The sequence below is a fragment of the Zootoca vivipara genome, chromosome 14, assembly GCF_965207765.1.
Source record: "Zootoca vivipara chromosome 14, rZooViv2.hap1.1, whole genome shotgun sequence".
Taxonomy (NCBI): domain Eukaryota; kingdom Metazoa; phylum Chordata; class Lepidosauria; order Squamata; family Lacertidae; genus Zootoca; species Zootoca vivipara.
The window spans coordinates 39,114,445-39,133,930 of record NC_142597.1 but is presented as its reverse complement, the minus strand read 5'-3'; the positions used below and the strand labels follow the sequence as shown (position 1 = coordinate 39,133,930).

Below are 19,486 nucleotides of genomic sequence, written 5' to 3'. Positions count from 1 at the left end.
AATTTTGGTTTCTCTCCGATACTCAAATTTTCCCCACTCTTAAATTCAGTTCTCCACATTTCCACATGATTTGTGGTGGGGGTTTTTTTTTTAAAAAAAGACCTCCTGAAAACTAATCAGCATTTTAGTGTGAATTTCACCTAATGCACACATTTACCTGCAGTTTTGCCTAATTTTAATTTTTGAAAAGCAGTTCCCCACGATACAATATTTTTTGGGGGCTCATTGTTTTCACTTTACTCAGTACATGCATTTTTGCACACATTACTTGGCTGGAGAACTGTATTGCCATGTTCAGAGAAGTACAAATTTGGAAGATGCCTGTGTTTTGGTTTGCATAGTGTTTTGGAAAGCATGAATGAGGTATGTTTGCCTTTAAATGCAAACTGAATTTAATCTAGTAGCACCTTGGAGACCAACTAAGTTTGTCATAGGTATGAGCTTTCGTGTGCATGCACACTTCTTCAGATTCTGAAGAAGTGTGCATGCACACGAAAGCTCATACCTATGACAAACTTAGTTGGTCTCTAAGGTGTTACTTGGTAGGGCAAAATCCTGGGTGCGAGAATGCTCAGCCACCCAGCTCATCAGGCAAGGGCCTGTGGTCGTTGCGGAGTATAAAAGGAAGGAGTCCAGCCACGATCCGGAGCAAACAGCAAGGTTTATTACTGCGCAGCAGGTTCAATGCCAGACTGAACACCGTGAACAGGGCTGCAAGAACTTTTAAAAGTTCCCACCACCCTCCCATAATGCACATCGAAAGCATCATACATACATCACTTGTGACAGGGTAAAACGTCAGAAAAGGGGAAGGTGCAAGGGGCATTAGCATACAGGTAAACAGGAGGTAAACAGGATTAACATAAGGTAACAATGCATGATGTCCCAGGGCATTGATAAGCAAGTACCAGTAAGTATCTGGGAGGGGATCCTTGAGTACCTGGCGGGGGAAAAACAATGGGTCCAGGTGTGTGTATTGCCTCTGGCTTCAGAGGGTTGGGAATGGCAGGAGATGGTACCTGAATGCATTATGGATATGCAGAGGAGCACCACCCTGGCTACATGACCTCTTGCTTAAAGGATTATGGCTGTTCCCTGCATCCCTGAGAGCCCTTGGCCAGTCGCAAAAGGGGGTTTCATTTAGAAATACAGTACAGATACACGAATTGATGCTTTTGAATTATGGTGCTGGAGGAGAAGAGTCACGAAGAGTCGGACACGACTAAACGACTAAACAACAACAATTCATTCATAAATAAATATGGTTACATAGAGTCTCAGGCAACAGAGAAAGGGTAGGAAAGGGAGCCTTTGTTACACAGGGCTTGATCTTGAGGGGTTCGTGTTGGTGCGATACTAGAGTGGTGTTGTAGGATGAGACGGGGTCCCCTTGAGGGCATTGGTGCCAATCTTGATTCCCATATGAAGCCTCGTTTGGGTGCCCCCCCCCAATAATTTTCCCTAACACTACTGGAAGGATTTTTTAAATTTATTTTTTGTTTCGACTACGTCGGACCAACACGGCTACCTGCAACTGAATTTAATCTCTTCACCCCCCCCCCCGGCATTCCTAGTGTCCATTGGGACTGGTGGGTCAGAAGGCCCAAACAGTAGGCGGAGACAGAGCCAATGGCGAATTTTCTCTCCCCACCTCCTCCCTTGCTAAGTTTTATATGGGCAAGATGGAAACTTAGGAGGAGAAAGCTGACAGGCAGTGCTACCACCTGGAGTGGTTGCAAGTATAGAGGCAGGCAGGGGTTGTGGGTTGTGGGCAGAATGAGTGCCCCATTTACTGCAATGGACCTGCCTCCACGACCTGGAATATATCCCTTCTGTTGTCTTCAGAGCTTTAATTAAAGCATGTATCAGCGCTGCCCCTTTAATTAATGGTTCTTTTGCAGACAGCTGGTATGATTCCGTCCCTTTTTAATCCCCTCTGCCTCATTTGCATATGGCTTAGTCAATGATCTAGCCTCCTCCATCTGAGAAATGCAGAGGGATTCCCACTCCCCCTTATGGGCATATGCAATGCACTCTAGGTAAGATGATCTCTTTTTTATTGACTTTATTTTATCAGCGGAGGGAGCAGGATGTAGGCGTTTGTGTTACACAGAACTCATTACCAGGTGGAGTTCTCTAGAAGGTCAAAAGCCTGAACGCTCCCTTTCGCAACCCACAATGGCTTATTTAGAAGATCACCTTTAAATATTTGCATGTCCTCTTCTGGGGCGATGGCTGTCTCATCGCAGGTCGTGAAAAAGATAGCTCCTGCTATGATATGCCGTGATTTTTGCCATAGGAAGTTCGGTAGAATCCTATTCCCAACCATATTCTTAAAATCTGTAATTCTGGAAAACTCCTATTCTGCATTTTAATTATTTATTACACTTCTATACCACCAGCTTCATATCAGAGTGGGGATTTGAACCCTGCTCTCCCAGGTCCTACTGGTAGTCGGTAGGGCACGCCATTTGCATTTTCTTCTTGGTTTGCATGCGTTTTGGATTACAAACACGTCAAACTCGGAAGTGGGTGTCCCGATTTGCAACCTTTTTTTGGAGTACAACCTGTCAAGGGACGTCCCCAGAGTCTGCGGGAGGAGGAGGAAAGGAGATCGAGTTACAGGGAGCCCTGGCCCCCCCTTTCCAGCAGCACCCTGTCCAGTCGGGAAGGCAGCCAAACATCCAGTAGGGGGGAGAGGGAGGTGGTCAGCACGGAGAGGAGAGGGCTCGAAGATGCTGGGTTGGAGCCCTCGCACCACCTTCGACCGGAGGGCTCAGAGAGGGAGGTTGGAGTTTGGCGTCGTTACTCGTGAGCAACCACCTCACGATCCTGACACAACCCATTTTGGGGGGATTACGAACAAATTTATTTTTGGAGGCCCCATTGGCGAAAGCGTGCCTTGGGTTACAACCTGTTTTGGTTTACAAACGGACCCCCGGAGTGGATTATGGTTGTAAACCAAATAGGTACTGTACCTATTTGGGCATCGAGGGCGCCATCTAGGCTGCAGTTCCAGTTTGCCTGGACACTGTCAGCTGACTCTTGAGGGCCCAATCCCAGGCCACCAGCCCCTATAAAGCCCTGGCCTCGGGGGATGTTCTTCACCAGGGGTCAGCAAACTTTATCAGCAGGGAACTGGTCCACTGTCCCTCAGACCTTGTGGGGGGGGGGCGGACTATATTTTTGGGGAAAAAATGTCTATGCCCCACAAATAACCCAGAGATGCATTTTAAATACAGTGGACCCTCCAGATACAAACTTAATTTGTTCCGGGGGACGTTACGTACACCGAAAAGTCCGCAACATGAGGCGCCGCTTCTGTGCATGTGTGTGGCGCAATAGAGTGCTTCTGCGCAAGCGGCGAAACCCGGAAGTATACACTTCGGGTTTGCCACGTTTGCAACCCGAAAGTTATGTTACCTGAAGGTAACGTAACCCAAGGGTCCACTGTAAAAGGACACATTCTATTCATGTAAAAACACACTGATTCCCAGACCATCCGCGGGCCGGATTTAGAAGGCAATTGGGCTGGATCCGGCCCCCTGGCCTTAGTTTGACTACCCATGCTCTTCACTCTGGGAGCTTTGTGTTGTGGGCAAGGCCTGCAAAATCTTCTGGGTTCTGCTTTTGTTGTGCAGCTTTGTGACTCTGAGAAGATAGATTTTTTTGTGCTCCATGAAGTGGCTTCTTTACACCACAAGGACTGAGGCCTAGTCCCAGTTACCACAAGCAGGCTGAGGATGGGGACACAGCGATAGTTTCCAACCCTGGGGAACCGGTTTTCCTGGCACATATCGAACGCTGGCAGTCTGCAAACATTAATATTTGAGGAGGTGGTGAATAACTGAGGGGCGATGAGAAATCAACACCGTTTGTGACGTCTTCGTGTGCAGAAATAGCTTTAATGTGCAGAAATAGGAAGCACTTTTGTGTTTTTCTGGTCGGCGTTTAACGATCCCTCGCCCCAACATCTGGCAGTGGGTTTGCTCATTTTATGGGTGCATTTGTTGCTTAATGTTGAGCACATTTTTTTGCCCCATTGTATGTCAGAGCTATCTTGAGAAAAGACCCAGAAATCTAAAGCTCCTCATGTGAAGCATTGCCTTGCTTCATTGCTCGAAAGGAAGCTGCACAATCCATATTCTGGAACTGTTCCATGTTTAGATGTGTGTGCAATCGTATTGTTACTGCCGTTAACTTATTTGCACAGTGCTTCCAGCACACACCAGGACATGCCGAATGTCCCAGGTCCCCAATCCTTGGAACCTCCACTTTTTAAAAAGGATATTCTCTGTTTCAGTGCTGCCGTCTCTGAAGAATGGGCCTTCACGCTCCAGCTTGAGTGGAAAGCAGTCAACAAGCAGGAAGCGGGCATCGTTCCAAGTAGATTCCTAAGGGGTGCCAGCCAGCCAGTGCTAATTGAAGGTAATTGCCTCATCAATATTTATAATCCCTATTCTTTCCCCTCCCCCAAACGATGATCTGGTTATGCCAACAAATCAGCGTGGGCCTGGGGGGCCCTAGTGTCGTCGTCACTCGCTAATGCTTTCTTTAAAATGCCAAGGACTTGGAAATTAATGAAAAACCCACAGTCCCCCAATCTGCAGGCTTATGATTTACTTGTTGGGAGAGGAAATGTGGATCTCTGGCTACCTCTCCGTTGTGGTGTGATCTGCCACCACGATTCCAGGACCACATCTGCACCACACGTCTAAAGCAGGATCATACTGCTTTGGACAGTCTGGGCTTCCACCAAAGAATCATTGGAAGCTGTAATGGTAATGGCAATAGTAATAACAATAATACAGTGGAACCTCAGTTTACGAACACCTCGGGTTACGAATTTTCGGTTTACGAACAATTGTAACCTGGAAGTAAGTAACCCGAGGTTTCCAAGGCCTACGGAGGCGCTCCTTCACTCTGGGCCTCTGCAAAGGCATCGGAGTGTTTCTGTGGCTGCAGCCCAGTCGCGGACGCTCCGATGCCTTCGCGAAGGCCCGGAGAGAGAAAGAGAACGGGCTCGGAGGACGGGCCCGGAGGAGCCGGCTCGGACTGGGCTGCGTCGCTGCGCCCGCCCCTCACTCTGCCGCCGTTGCCACCACCGCTGATTGCTCCCGCTGCCACCCGAGCACCCCTCACCTCACTCACCGTAAGGAGAGGCAGCGGCGTCCCCCTTCCTAGCCAAGGTCGCCTGCCATCTCCACAACTGCCCCACAGGATGCCCAGCAGGTAGCTTCCCAGCCCCAAAGTTAGGTAAGGAAAATAAATGTTTATTTTTTTTCATCTACAATACTGTCTTTAATTATTTTATAGTACAGTACATTGATTATTGCCTTCATTTTATGTATCAATGGTCTTGGTAGACAGTAAAAATCACGTTAAATTGCTGCCTTAGGGGGTGTTTTTCATCGTCTGGAACGGATTAATCCACTTTCCATTACTTTCAATGGGAAAGTTCGCTTCAGTTTAAGTACGTTTCAGTTTGTGAACAGACTTACGGAACCAATTGTGGTTGTAAACCGAGGTACCACTGTAATAATAATAATAATAATAATAATAATAATAATAATAATAATAATTTATTTATTTGTACCCTTCCCATCTGACTGGGTTTCCCCAGCCACTCTGGGCTCCTGTAGTAGTTTTTGAGTTTATATACTGCTCTATACCTGCAGATCTCAGGGCAGTTCCAAGGATAAAATTAGAACATAAAACCACAAAATACATAATCAAAATAAAAACAACAGCAACCAGACTGGTTAGGAGAACCCCTAAAAGAAAGCGCAGTGGGTTTTTTTTCTTTAAAAAAAACGTTTAGGGGTTCTCTCATTTTGACTCAAGAAAACCCCGATTTTATAGTTTAAATCGGGGAAAATAAATACAGTAAATGGACAAAAGTACAAAGATTCACAAAAATGTTTAGGGGTACGCATGCCCCTGCGTCCCTCCCAGAAAAAAAAGCACCGAGAAAGCATCCTGGCTTAACCTAGTCCTAGTCAAGTTAACTGGCTGCATCTTTGCCTGGTGTTTCGGATGCCCATCTTTCTGTGATTTCTCCTTCCAGCAAGGATGAACTGTTCCACCAATGGAACGAGAGAGCTGGTAGGGCAACCTGCCACATAGGTGCAATTGGACAGGATGCTCCAGCATTTGCTGGGCTCTAGCAGCTTTTGCACAGGGTGAGAAAGCAGACGCTTGTACCTGTCAAGCAGCAACAGTTGGAGATCGTGGAGGTTTGCCACGAAGCAGCAATTACGATAGAACCGGGCTTCCTATAATATCTCAACATGGGTGCACATGTCAGCAAGAGAAGATCAATAGGAGGTTGTCAGATTTCCTACGCCTAGAGAAACAGGATCTTCAAATTCACTCTACTTTTTTTGTTTGTTTTCTTTTCCTTTGACCATTTTTAAAGCTGTGTGCTCTCGGCCTTGATGATCAGTGTGGGAGGGGAGAGGGAAGATGGGAAATTTGGAGCTTATTAGAAGATGGGGCTTGGTTCTATAAAACCAGCTTAGTTTTACCAGTCGGCTCTGCTGGGGAACATGGACGGTTTGCTGAATGAGGAAATCTGAAAGGGGGGGGAAAGGAACCTCTTAGAACTGCCTTCTTCTGTAGATCCTTGCCTTTTCTCTTAAGAGCTGCATGCTACCCAAAGATGGGACTATAACTGCTGTAATAGCTTTATATGTTGGCTGTCTCTCCAGGAAATAAACCAAACCCAGATGCAGGGGATAAACCCTTTTTCATTTAAAAAAACACCCCCACTATGAGCCATTTCTATTTGCAAGACAGTAGGAGGATTGTTTGTTCCATAGGCTTCTTTTGAAGACCTGATTCACTCTTGGCAATGCCGACTAAGCCCCCAAACCTATCTATTGTTGTGAAATATGAGCCAGAGTTCAATCACAGCATTAAAAGAGTTGCTGTGACTTGGAATGTGTGGTGTAATAATGTGTGGAGTGCCTTTTATTTTATTTGGGAGAGGGGCTTTCAGGGGAGGGGCTTCAACATGGATGTGAGCCCCAGCACTTATCTTTACAAATTAGCTGCACATTTTCTGTCTGTCAAAAGAGGAGTGAGGCTAGCTTCATGTTGTCAGGGATGGGCAACCTGAGTTTCAGGGCCAGATGTGACCATCCAGTATTCTCTATCTGGCCCTTAGGCCTCCTTTCATAGAATCATAGAATTGTAGAGTTGGAAGAGACCACAAGGGCCATCCAGTCCAACCCCCTGCCGAGCAGGAAACACTATCAAAGCATTCTTGACATATGCCTGTCAAGCCTCTGCTTAAAGATCTCCAAAGAAGGAGACTCCACCACACTCCTTGGTAGCAAATTCCACTGCCGAACAGCTCTTACTGTCAGGAAGTTCTTTCTAATGTTTCCAGGCCATGCCCTGTCCCTAACCGCACCCCTCACTGGGCCTACTATAATACATTTTTAAATGTACAGTGCAGATGGGGCCTTAGCCATGTCTACTCGTTTTAGTGGGTGAGTAGGTCCAATTGGATACCACCCTTTGGTTATTAAATCTTTGCCACCATGTGGAAGGTGCCATTTTGGATTCTTTGCCTCAGGATCCACCCCATTTCTGGCTCCTCCCCCAACACTTTCTTTCACCTTATTGACTTATTCAGCGCAGAAGGACCCAGCTTCACTTGTGGCAATAGAAAATGCGTATTGTTGTGCATTTTTGTATTATTATTACGCTGGTGTTTTTTTAAAATGTGGTTTTCCATATTGTGTGCTTACTGTTTAATGCCGCAGGGTTTTTTTTTTGCAAGCAGGGCATTATTATTATTATTATTATTATTATTATTATTATTATTATTATTATTTTGATAAGCCAATAATGTAAGACCTAAACGACTTTGCCTTCTGCTTCCCAAGCATTAGGCCGGTGGGTCTGAAATAAGCAGGTTGTGTCTCTCTGCATAATGAATAGCTTTAAATCTTTCCCCTTAGACCTTAATGGACAGAACCCTGTCCTGCTTAAATAATTTACAGTGCCCATAAACGAGAGGGTTTTCTTTCTCCCCCCCCCCCACCTCACTCTTTTCAAACTGCACACATTCTGTTTCCATAGAAACACATGCAGTCTTTCTGCCTTTGCCTCGCCTTTGGCAAATCAATAGTGGTTTATTTCTCTTTTCACACACACACACACACACACACACCCCTCCTCCTGCCTTTCAAGGCCTTCTGTGGAGGCCTTGGGGGGGGGAGAGAGAGATGTCAAAGGCACGGTTCCCTTCTGCACTCTGTGGGATAACTTTGCGGCGTAGAGCCTGGGGGGATTCTGAGCAGCAATTGACCCACTGGTGTGATTAAGAAGTGGCGGCTTTAATTGCACATTATACTGCAACCCACCTCCCCTCCCCGTGAAATGCTGCTGGCTGAGGACAACCCAAAGCTCTTGGATCTCCGAAGGCCCGCCGCCATGAGGAACAGGCCCAATGTACGGGGCGGCACTATATAAATAGCTTAAATGGATTGCCTTTATGATTTGTGAGAAATTCCACAGTCAGAGCTACAAGGTCCTATTTCCTTTTGTACAAGAGAGCTCTGATGATTTATTGTATCCTCGGGGAACATAGGAAAGCTGCCTTATTCCTAGTCGGACCATTGCTCCATCTGGCTCCGTATTGTCATCAGAGCAGCCCTCCAGGGTTTCAGACAGGAGTCTCTTTCGCAGCTGGGGAATTGAACCGAGGACCTTTTGCATGCAAAGCTTGTGCGGTGCCACTTATTGGAAGGCTCCCCAGAACAGGCAGGAAAATGGTTGTTTCTGCATTGTTAGATTCTCAGAGAGCAACATTGCCCCTCCCTCTTCCCTCGCGCTTCATGGCTTAGGCTGCTTCTGGCTCAGCTAAACTCCCAGGTCCGCGTTTAGATATAAGTGTTTGTAGATGCACCGCAGGTGAAAACGCTCTGATGGATGTCTCATTCCAAAGGCCAGGGGGAGAGATTCCCAGGCCATCAAGGAATGGGGAGATTTCGTTAGGTAGCTGCCTACCTGTTAAGTTTAGCAGGCAAAACTACTGTATAGCAAAGACTCATTTTGATGGGTAAGTAAGGTACCCATACTTAGAACAACATGAAAGCCACTTCCTCACATTCCAACCCTTCCCATCTCACTGCTTTGTTCCCCATCTCACCCATCCCTGGACAACTGCAATTTTGAACCTGTTTTGTAGGTTCTTGCAGTAAAATAATCACACAGGATGGTGCTTTTTTTTTTAATCCCACAGTCATTGCCCTGTGAATAAGGTGCAGACATTTAGTCAATCAGGATGCTTTTAATTAATCAATTGGATGGATTGGCTAAATGTTTGCCTCCTTTAAATTGCATGTGTATTAGTGCCAGTGGGCTTTTTCTGTTGCTACACTTCAGTATGGAGTTCTGGCACCTTTTTTTATTCTAACATTATTATTTATTGAACTTACCTGCCACTTTGTTTACTAAACTTAATTCAAAGAGACTTACTTACATACATACACTAAAACCTAGGTAAAGGTAAAATGGAGTAAAAGCTAAAATGCATTCACATTTATAAAGAGGCAGGGCTAAGACATTCTGCTCACTGAAGGAGGAGGTCAAAGGCCTGGTGGAAAAGAAATGTTCTTGCCTGGCGTCCAGATACAGGTAATGATGGCGCCAAGTGTGTCTCGCTGGGGAGAACATTCCATAAGCAGGGGGCCACTACTGAGCAGGCCCATTCTTGTGTTGACACCCTCTCTACTCCCTTGGAGGGGAAATGGGAGAGAATGGCCTCTGGTGACTAATGGGGGTCTCGGTTGGTTCATGCGGAAAGATGCGGTCCTTGCGGTATTGGGTCTTGAGCTAGTGGAAACTAGTGTGGTCATGCCTGAATTGGTGTTATGTGCTCAGACCATCTTCTGTTGGTCAGCAGTTTGGCTGCAGTTGCCAGGCTGTCTTCAAAGGCAGGCCTACATATAATGCTTTGCTGTGATGTAACCTAGAAGTTAGAAGGGTGTAGACAACAAAAGCAGGGTTGATGAAACCCTGCTCCAAATTGTTACTTCCCTTGCCACAGAATGGGCCAACTTTGGCAAGGGGTAGGCCCACCAACCTCTCAATCATTTGATGTGATTGACACTCGTGGAGGTGGGGGCAAATGGCACACATGAGTAGACGTTCCACTCTTCACCTGTTGGACAGGAAGTTCAATCCTGCTTTGTTCAGATTTGGGTGTGTGAGTCAGTTCCATACATGGTACCCCCTCATGCACCCAAATTGAGGAGGATTCAGCTCCCCCCCCCACCATCAGCTAACTGGTTCGGTGTTGGTGTGTGATAATCCTGCTTTATGCCGGCTTTGTGTTAGTGAAGCAGGCTTTGAGTTACCCGCATCCCGGTTTCTGTGTTACAAAAGCACTGAGTATTGCTTTCACATTCTCGCCGTCCTCCCTTCTTGTAAATCTTATTTCATGTTTGAATTCCCTCAGCTATTTCAAGAATGTCATCCTACTGAGGTCAGATTACTTTCCCATGCAATGTATAGAGAGTGCAAGCCTGCGAGGCATGGCACTTTTCAATTAAGTCCCTCTACTTTTCTCAATTAATTTCTTAATTTAGAAGTATAGGAGGCTGGAATTCCAGTATGGAACAGCAACACATCAGTCACAAGATACAAAGGGGGAGGGGGACCACACACACACACTTCAGATATTTTTAGAGGCTGTTCTAGAGAGGGTCAACACCCCCAACACAGTTTTCTGAAAGCCAGATGCGGTTGTTTGGGTCCTCACCTTCGTAGCATTGAAATATTGCTTTTTTAAAGACATAATTTACATTGCGGCTTGAGAGTTGAGCAAATAAGGTGGCAAGACAGGCGCTCAACTAGTGGGGAGGGGGGAAAGACGCCCACATTCTCCAGGAACGGAGAGGCACAGGTTCAAATCCATGACTAGTCTTGCACCCTGGACCCCAAGGAGGAGACACTGTTTCCCCTGTGTGGCAGGTAACCCAGAGCAGCCATAGGAACAGAGACCCCCTTTCCTTCCCACAGTTGCTGCAGCAAAAGTGCTGCCTGGTGACTAACAGTAGGAGGCTAGTAAAAACATGTCATTTTCTAGATCCCCTGATCCTCTTTGTGTGCCCATTCTTTCCATTGATGTTGTTGTTATCAGTTTGTTCATTTGTTCTCTCAGCTTCTTTCCCCCATTTTGAGGAATACAGACAAACTCTACAATTTGCCATTGGTTCTGCATCCCCTGATGAAGCTTTTAATCTGCTGTGGAGTCTTGAGGATCAATTCTTGTTGGGAAAGTGTGTGTGTGTGCGCGCCTGGTTGTCCCCAGAGGGCTTGCCCATTTCATTTCCTCCTGATTGCTTTGCGTCCCTGTCCCCCGACAACTAGCTTAGTCTCTGCAGCTTAATATATGGCTGAACGACATTAACAAGGGATCACTCAGGTGCTTTTATTTTATCAGAGTTAGAGGCCAGCGCTCGCCTCCTCCTTCCCCATGTTTTGATGGCACGGCAGCAATGCTCTGAATTGGCACCGGATAGCCAGGAGCTGCCATTTAAATTTCCCACAATGCCCCAGAGCAATAATCCTTCAGTTGCATTGTGGGTAATTTAAATGGTGGCTCTCAGACTCAAGACTATTTTGAAATGGAGGGAGAGAGGCCAAGCAGGTGTTGGTTTGATATGCTGCTACCAGGACCCTTGTAAGCAGGGTCTGGCCCTCGTAGTAATGACACCCTCAGTGTGGTGAGCAAGAATTTGGGCCTCTGCTTGTGACATATATGGTTTTGCCCTTCTCCGTTTTAACCTCACTCAAAGTGAGTGGCTGGCCCAAGGTCACTCAGAGAGCTTCATGGGCAGGTCCTCTACCTTAGAATCATAGAATTGTTGAGTTGGAAGGAACTCCAAGGGCCATCTAGTCCAACCTCCTGCAACCTTCTATGATTTTGAAGGTGAACGCAAAGCTACTTCAGCAGGTCATTAAACAATGTTCTTACCGTTTCCGGTCTTCTGTCATTTAGCAGCACTTCTAGGGATGGGGGATAAATTACTGTAGATCCAGTTTGCATTTAAAGGCTAACCTACCTAATTCATAGTCCCCCAAACAGTACCTGAACTGAAACACGGTCATTCTTCAAAATGGGCTTGTGTTTAAATTTTGCAATTCAGTTCTCCAGCTAAGGAATGCGTACAGAATGTGTATATTGGTGAAAATACATGATACTGTATTAGGCAAAACTGCTTTGCAAACATGTGCCTATTAGGAGAAATTCGCACTAAGATGCTGATGGATGAGACATTTACTTTTTTCAACAAAACAAACAAATAAAAATAAATCGGAAACTTATATGCAGATGTGGAGAACTGAAGATTGGAAAAATAAGAAATGGAGAGATGCTGAAATTTACAGTTCTAAGGAGAGGCTCTTTTGCACAACACTGAGCTTCGTAGGCTTAGGAGGTTCGTTTTTGCAGCCTTCTGCCCACTGCGTGTGTGGGATTATGCTCCCAGCCCTGCTAAGGATGACAGGGGAGTTTCCACGACTGGCCTCTGCCACCTCTGCAAACCAAAGACAGGTGTTCAAGGTCTGAGCCGACGTGGTATTAAATGCTTTGGACTCCCACATACGAAGATCAGCTGTCAGGAATCCGCACAACTCACGTAGGTCTGCCCAGGTCTGCGGCACGATGACGCAAAGGACAGGGAGCCAAACGTATGCCATGATGTGTGACCCAGTTTTGCCTTTTGGAGGGAATGTCTTGTCAACTTTTTGCTGGTGTGAACTGCTCGTAGCGACGCCATTCCTCAGAATTCAGCTGCTGCTCCAGAGTCTCGAGGGGTTATGTCTGGGAGGGCATGTGTGGCGTGCAAACACCTTCTTTTTAGTGTACCCGTTGGGACAGGGGTAGGCAACCTAATTCCCGTGGGCCAGATGCGGCCCAATTGCCTTCTCAATCTGGCCCACGGATGGTCCGGGAATCAGCGCGTTTTTACATGAGTAGAATGTGTCCTTTTATTCAAAATGCATCTCTGGGTTATTTGTGGGGCCTGCCTGGTGTTTTTACATGAGTAGAATGTGTCCTTTTATTTAAAATGCATCTCTGGGTTATTTGTGGTGCATAGGAATTTCTTCATTCCCCCCTCCCAAATATGGTCCAGCCCACCACATGGTCTGAGAGACGGTGGACCGGCCCACAGCTGAAATAGGTTGCTGACCCCTGCGTTGGGAAATACATCCATGTTGATACTTAAGGCCACATCCACACCATCCACACACACTCTCATTCCTCTTTAAACTGTCATGGCTTTCCCCAAAGCATCCTGGCGGACTATAGTTTGTTACAGGTGCCGAGAGTTATGCGGAGACCCATGTTCCCCTCACAGACTTACAATTCCCAGCGTCCCCTGCAAAGAGGGATGAATTGATAAAACTACTGTGGGAATTGTAGCTCTGGGATCTAAGTGTCTAGGAAATTGCCTTATCAGCAGGCCAGATCAGTGACCCCAATATTTGCTATAGTGACTAGCAGCTAGACTTTCAAGACAAGTTTACCTCATAACTCTGCCTAGAGAGGCCATTGGGGATTGAATCTGGGACTTTCCGCATGCAAACCAAGATGCTGTACGATCCTTTCCCTGTCTCGGCCGGCTGGTGGCCCCCTTGATGCCAGCAAATTGGTGCTGTAGAGTTCACTCCTGCAAGTGGTAGTTATGGCCACCAACTTGGATGGCTTTTAAAAGAAGGCCTGGACAAATTCACGGAGCATGAATCTGTCAGTGGCTACCAGCCACAATGGTCATTCTCTGCCTTCATGGTCAGGGGCAGTAATGCTTGTGAATACCAGTGTCTGGAACAGCACTTGTGTTCAGGCCCTGCTTGATGATTTCCCACAGAAATCTGGTTGGCCGCTGTGAGGATGCTGGACGAGATGGGCCCTTATTCATTATTTATTATATTTCTATACCGCCCTTCATCCGAGGATCCTATAACAATAACCCCACCCCCCCACAGTATTTTACGGTTCTTCTGTTATCTTCAATTCAGTTAAAATATCAACAGCTTCTGTTTTTCTACTTCTACTGGTCAGCTGTTCTCCGGATGCAACCGCTGGCTTCATCTCGCTTTTTTAATATTTAGCAGTCATTTATGCCTTCCTTTATAAGCAATTTTTTTTAAAAAAAGTGCTTCCTCAATGTTGTTCCATTAATCCCCTTCTTGAATTGGAGGGCTGGGAAGCTAATCTGTTCATGTGCAGGAGGATTGGCTTACAAATAATTAGCAGAGGATTTTTGTGCCAAATATCAGAAGCTAGGAGGAGAACCCCACAGCAGAAAATGTAAGTTGATGAACATGGTCTCTTAGCCAGATTTTTAAACTAAATGGATGAAATGTCCCTTCCCCTCCCCCCCGCTAAAGCACTCTCAGTGATTTTTGTTTGCTTGCGTAGAATAATGGCTTCCAACCTGAAAGCAGCAAGGCTTCCATGCCACTGCATAATGAAGCGCCATAATGATCAGGTGATGTGGCCATGGATAGCAATTGGTGGAGGGGAGGAGTCAAATGGCAGCCAGTCCTAGCTGAGCCAATGGAGGGTCCCTCCCTGTCTCACCTCTCCCTCATTGACCGCCAGGGGAAATGGTGTTATATCTGACTTAGAGGAGCTAAAGGGCAGTGCAAAAATTTTAATGGAGAATGGCCAGTACTCTTCACTGAATTACGGAAATGTGTAAAACAATTATCTGTAAACTTCGATATGCACATGAACTATTTTGATTTGATGCTGCATGTGGATTTTTGTTCGTCATTCAAAATCAAAAGAGCCAACTACAGTTGTACCTTGGAAGGCGAAAGGAATCCGTTCTGGAAGTCCATTCAACTTCCAAAACGTTTGGAAACCAAAGCACGGTTTCTGATTGGCTGCAGGAAGCTCCTGCAGCCAATCGGAAGCCACGGAAGCCCTGTCGGACGTTCGGCTTCCAAAAATAGTCTGCAAACTGGTTTGCAGTGTCCGGGAGCCAAAACGTTTGAGAACTAAGCTGTTTGAAAACCAAGGTACGACTGTACTCCATTAGACAACATTGTAGGCCACTGAGCTGTATTTAAGTGCATTGTAAGTTTATTTCTTCTAACTGCCCAGCAGGTGGTGGGTGCCCTTATCTCTGCTTTTAAGGCATATCCTACTCTGGTTTACGAGAGCAGCAAACTAGTTTCTCATTACTCTTAAGTGGAAAGTTTTGAATTTCTCATGGCTTGTGGTCTTGGGTGTGTTTGTATGTGCGTAGTTGCAGCCCCAGCAAGTACGGTTGATGGACAGGGATTATGGGAATTTTAGTTCAGAAACATGTAGAGGGTCAAAGGTACCCCGCTAGTGACTTTCTTATTGTTTAGGCATGGTATTTTAACACCTTTTCTGGTTCAGGGAATGGACAGAGTTGGAGGTGGCAGCCACAGAACTAGGTTGGTTGCCTAGAATTCATACTACTGTACTTAGAATCACAGAATTGTAGGGACCCCGAGGGTCATCTAGCCCAGCCCCCTGAAATGCCGGAATCTCAACTAGATCATACATGACATGTGGCCACCCAGCCTCTGCTTAAAAACCTCCAGTGAAGGAGAATCCACCACTTCCCATGGGAGCCTGTTCCACTGTCAAACAGCTCTTACTGTCAGAAAGTTCCTATATTGTCAGAATCTCCTGTCTTGTAAGTTGAATCCATTGGTTTGGGTCCTAACCTCCAGAGCAGTTGAAAACAAGCTTGCTCCATCTTCCATGTGACAGCCTTTTAGATATTTGAAAATGGCTGTGAGATCTCCTCTCTGTCTCCTCTTTACCAGGCCAAACATACCCCGCTCCCTCAACCATTCCTCATAAGGCTTGGTTTCCAAAACCCTTTATCATCTAGGCTGCCCTCATCTGCACACATTCGAGCTTGCCAACATCTCCTCCTTAAATTGTGGTGCCCAGAACTGAACATAGTACTCTAGGTGTGGTCTGACCAAGGCATAATAGAATAGTGCTATTACTTCCCTTGATCTGGACACTTAACTTCTGTTGATGCAGCCTAGAATAGCATTAACTTTTGTTTGCTGCTGCATCAAACCCGTCTCCTCGCTTTGTCCTGGGGCAGGCGCTCACCAGCATAAAAAACGAGGTTGCTGCTGGCAGCACAGTTCTGGTCTCTTGTGCAAGGGTTCTTGAGAATTTCCAACATTTCTTTGCACTGGAATGGGTGGAATAGCTTTGAATGGAACGCGTGGGAGGCTTTATTGGCCCGATGAAAACCTGCACACATGCCAAAAGCTGTGAATGAACAGTTAACATGCCTGTGCGGGGGCAGAAGCATGTGTTCAAGGGCCCTCTATGAGACATTCATGGACAAATTGCAGAAGGGCGCAATATGGTTTTGAAAAATGGCAGCGGGTGCGTGCCAGGTTTTTCCTAGGGCCGTCTGCGTAATGGTGAGGGTGATTATTATCCAGGCGCTGTTCTGTCTTATCCAAGTGGGGGGATGGAATGATATAGAAACCGTGAACACCGTGTTTCCAGCAATAGGAGTGGGGGGCAAGGGGTTTATATTGAAATAATGTCAGGCGATCAACCAGGTTGCTGCATTTCAGGGTATGAAAGAGAATAATTCCCCATCTTGCTGGGAGCCGACAGCTGTGCTACAGCTGTAATCCTGCTGTGATTGACCTCCGTGCTTAGAGACTGCCTACCTTGGAGAGTGCCAGCTGCCGAGGGCAAGCAGCAGAGGATGCCCCATCTCCCTGGAAGCTGCTGGGTGCAGAGAAAAACATTGGACTGGATGGGACCTTTTGGCCTAGTCCAGCAGGGTTGTCTTCTTATAAGCCCCCGGAGAGAGTGCTTAGAACAAGAGTGGGGATCCTCAAGCCCTGGGGGGCTGAATGTGGCCCTCCAGGCATTTCTGTCTGGCCCTCAGAACTCTCCCTGGGCCAGGCAGAGGTTTGTTCCAGCTCTGCCTGGAGATGTAGTGGATTGAACCTTGGACCTTCTGAATGTGAAGCAGATAGCCCGGTTGGAGCATGGTGCTGATAATGCCAAGGTTGCAGGTTCGATCCCCATTTGGGACAGCTGTATATTCATGCATTACAGGGGGTTGGACTAGAAATCAGGGGTGGCCAACTCCCAAGAGACTGTGACTCACAGAGTTAAAAACTGGCAGTGATCCCCCTTTTTAGGTCAGGTTCAGGTCAAAGTTGTTGAGCTTTTTTTTAGGGAGGAGGAAAGCCCCATTTATTAGGGGTTCAGGTATTCAGGTAAAAGTTGCTGTGCTTCTTTAGGAAGGAAAGCCCTTTTTGGGGGGGGGGTTCAGGTACAAGTTGTTGAGCTTTTACTAGGGGAGCAAAAGTTGTTGAGCTGCTTTGGGAGGAGCCAGTGTTCTACTACAGATGTCCAGTGATCTACCAGTAGATCACGATCTACCTGTTGGATGTGCCTGGACTGGATGATCCTCAGGGTCCCTTTGAACTCTACACTTCTATCCTTCTTTTCTTCTTGTAGCTGAGTCCACTCTTTTGAGCTAAGGCACTTTTCTGATATGTAAACTGGGAGGTCCCATCACCTTTGCTGGAATGCCTCTTTCTGGAGGCGTGCTAAATTCACGTCCAGCGGTGAACAATACAAAGCAAAAGTTGTTCGTGCAAGTGAGCACTCAGAACAGGATGCAAAAGAGACACGGGTGAACCAGTTTTGTTCCTCAGCGAGCTTGTAATAACCCGCTCTGTGGCACCTTGGAGACGTTTACTTAATTGAATTCAGTCTGCCGTCAGGTTAACGTCCCTTTGCTTGTTTGTTAATGAGGCTGGTACTAAGGCTCCTTGGCTCTTTCCCCAGCTTGCAGCAGGAAAGCTCCAAAGGCTTGCATGGAAATGTTCAATTTGCTTGGGCTATTCCTTGAAATCCATTCAAAAGGCAAAGCATCTGCAAGGCAGATGAACATTGGGCCTGCACAGATGTAGCCACCTTGAAACATAACAGAGGTGGTTTCTTCCCCCCCCCTTTTTAAGGACCTCTCCATATGTCTTTTATTGTGCATTCATGATTATTTGTGATCACAATGGTCTGGGGGCAGGTCTATGCAATCCCACTTTGCTCCTGCACAAGTTCCAAAGCAGACATGCTGCCTTTATTTCCAATTGGCGCCTTTCGCATAACTTCCTGCTGAAACCCTGTAACTTTATACATCACAAATGTTCTGCTTTCGTGGTGCTATAGCACAGGAGTGACCCTCCCGATGGCAAAAATGTGGTAACATCAGGGAATCGTCACAGAACAACTAATAAAGTTGAATGGTGTGTGGGTGGACCAGTATAGACCCACCACCAGTGCACTGTTATTGCATCAGTGATGTGGCAAGAAAACAACCACCCTTTAGCCTGGAGGTATTTGGGCCAATATGTTTTCAAAAGCCACAGCACTGTGCGACAGCCTCCCATGCTCAACCCAACTTTCTCACCAGAGTGTCTTCGCATGAAGGTTGGTGACCAAGCCACTTGGTTGAGAACAAACTCGCATATGAAGCAGGAGAAAAGCCACACCCACCCAAGGCCTAGTCTCTGCCGTTCCCACGCTCTTGTGTAAAAACTAGACTGGAACTGTTCCAAGCTCTGCTAATCTGGGACACAGAAAACCTGGTCTGGGTTCCCTTAACATTGCAACCACCACAAACCTCCCAGAATAAGGGCCACACCAGGAGTGTTTGTTTGAGGAGGATCTCAGGTATACTCATGCAATGCCTGTGACATTGAATTGCCCTCCAATGGCACTCCCCCCCCCCGCAGGATTCTGGGTTGTTTTAGAGGGTCCCAGCTGGAACTGCCTCTGGTTTCTTTATTTTCTGGCTAGTGGAGCAGGGAGCTGGTGCTTAATCTACGAGGCTCCCTGCTCAAGACCCACTGAGCAGAAGGGCCCTGTGGATTATGCCCCATGGGTCGGACCTCTCTGTGGATCCTTTAACAACCTTTGACAAATTGTTTTCTAGTTATATGTACTGCTAACATGTGATAAAACGAAGCTCTCTAATATTTCCTGAGTACGGCAGGTATGAAGAAATTTGTTGTTGTTGTTTAGTCGTTTAGTCGTGTCCGACTCTTCGTGACCCCTTGGACCATAGCATGCCAGGCACTCCTGTCTTGCACTGCCTCCCGCAGTTTGGTCAAACTCATGTTCGTAGCTTCGAGAACACTGTCCAACCATCTCGTCCTCTGTCGTCCCCTTCTCCTCGTGCCCTCAATCTTTCCCAACATCAGGGTCTTTTCCAAGGATTCTTCTCTTCTCATGAGGTGGCCAAAGTATTGGAGCCTCAGCTTCACGATCTGTCCTTCCAGTGAGCACTCAGGGCTGATTTCCTTCAGAATGGATAGGTTTGATCTTCTTGCAGTCCATGGGACTCTCAAGAGTCTCCTCCAGCACCATAATTCAAAAGCATCAATTCTTCAATGAAGAATTCTTCAATGAAGAAATTGT

The 19,486-nt window shown here is 46.6% G+C and overlaps 1 protein-coding gene across 7 annotated transcripts in view; it reads left to right on the top strand.

Annotated features, from left to right (window-relative positions):
- Nucleotides 1-19,486, top strand: part of CUEDC1 (CUE domain containing 1) — a 62,501-nt gene that overhangs the window by 19,559 nt on the left and 23,456 nt on the right. For all 7 annotated transcript variants that reach the window (XM_035139292.3, XM_088658133.1, XM_088658129.1 and 4 more), the window contains exon 2: nucleotides 4,304-4,428. The gene's annotated coding sequence lies outside the window, so the exon portion shown is untranslated. The remainder of the gene's footprint in view (nucleotides 1-4,303; nucleotides 4,429-19,486) is intronic.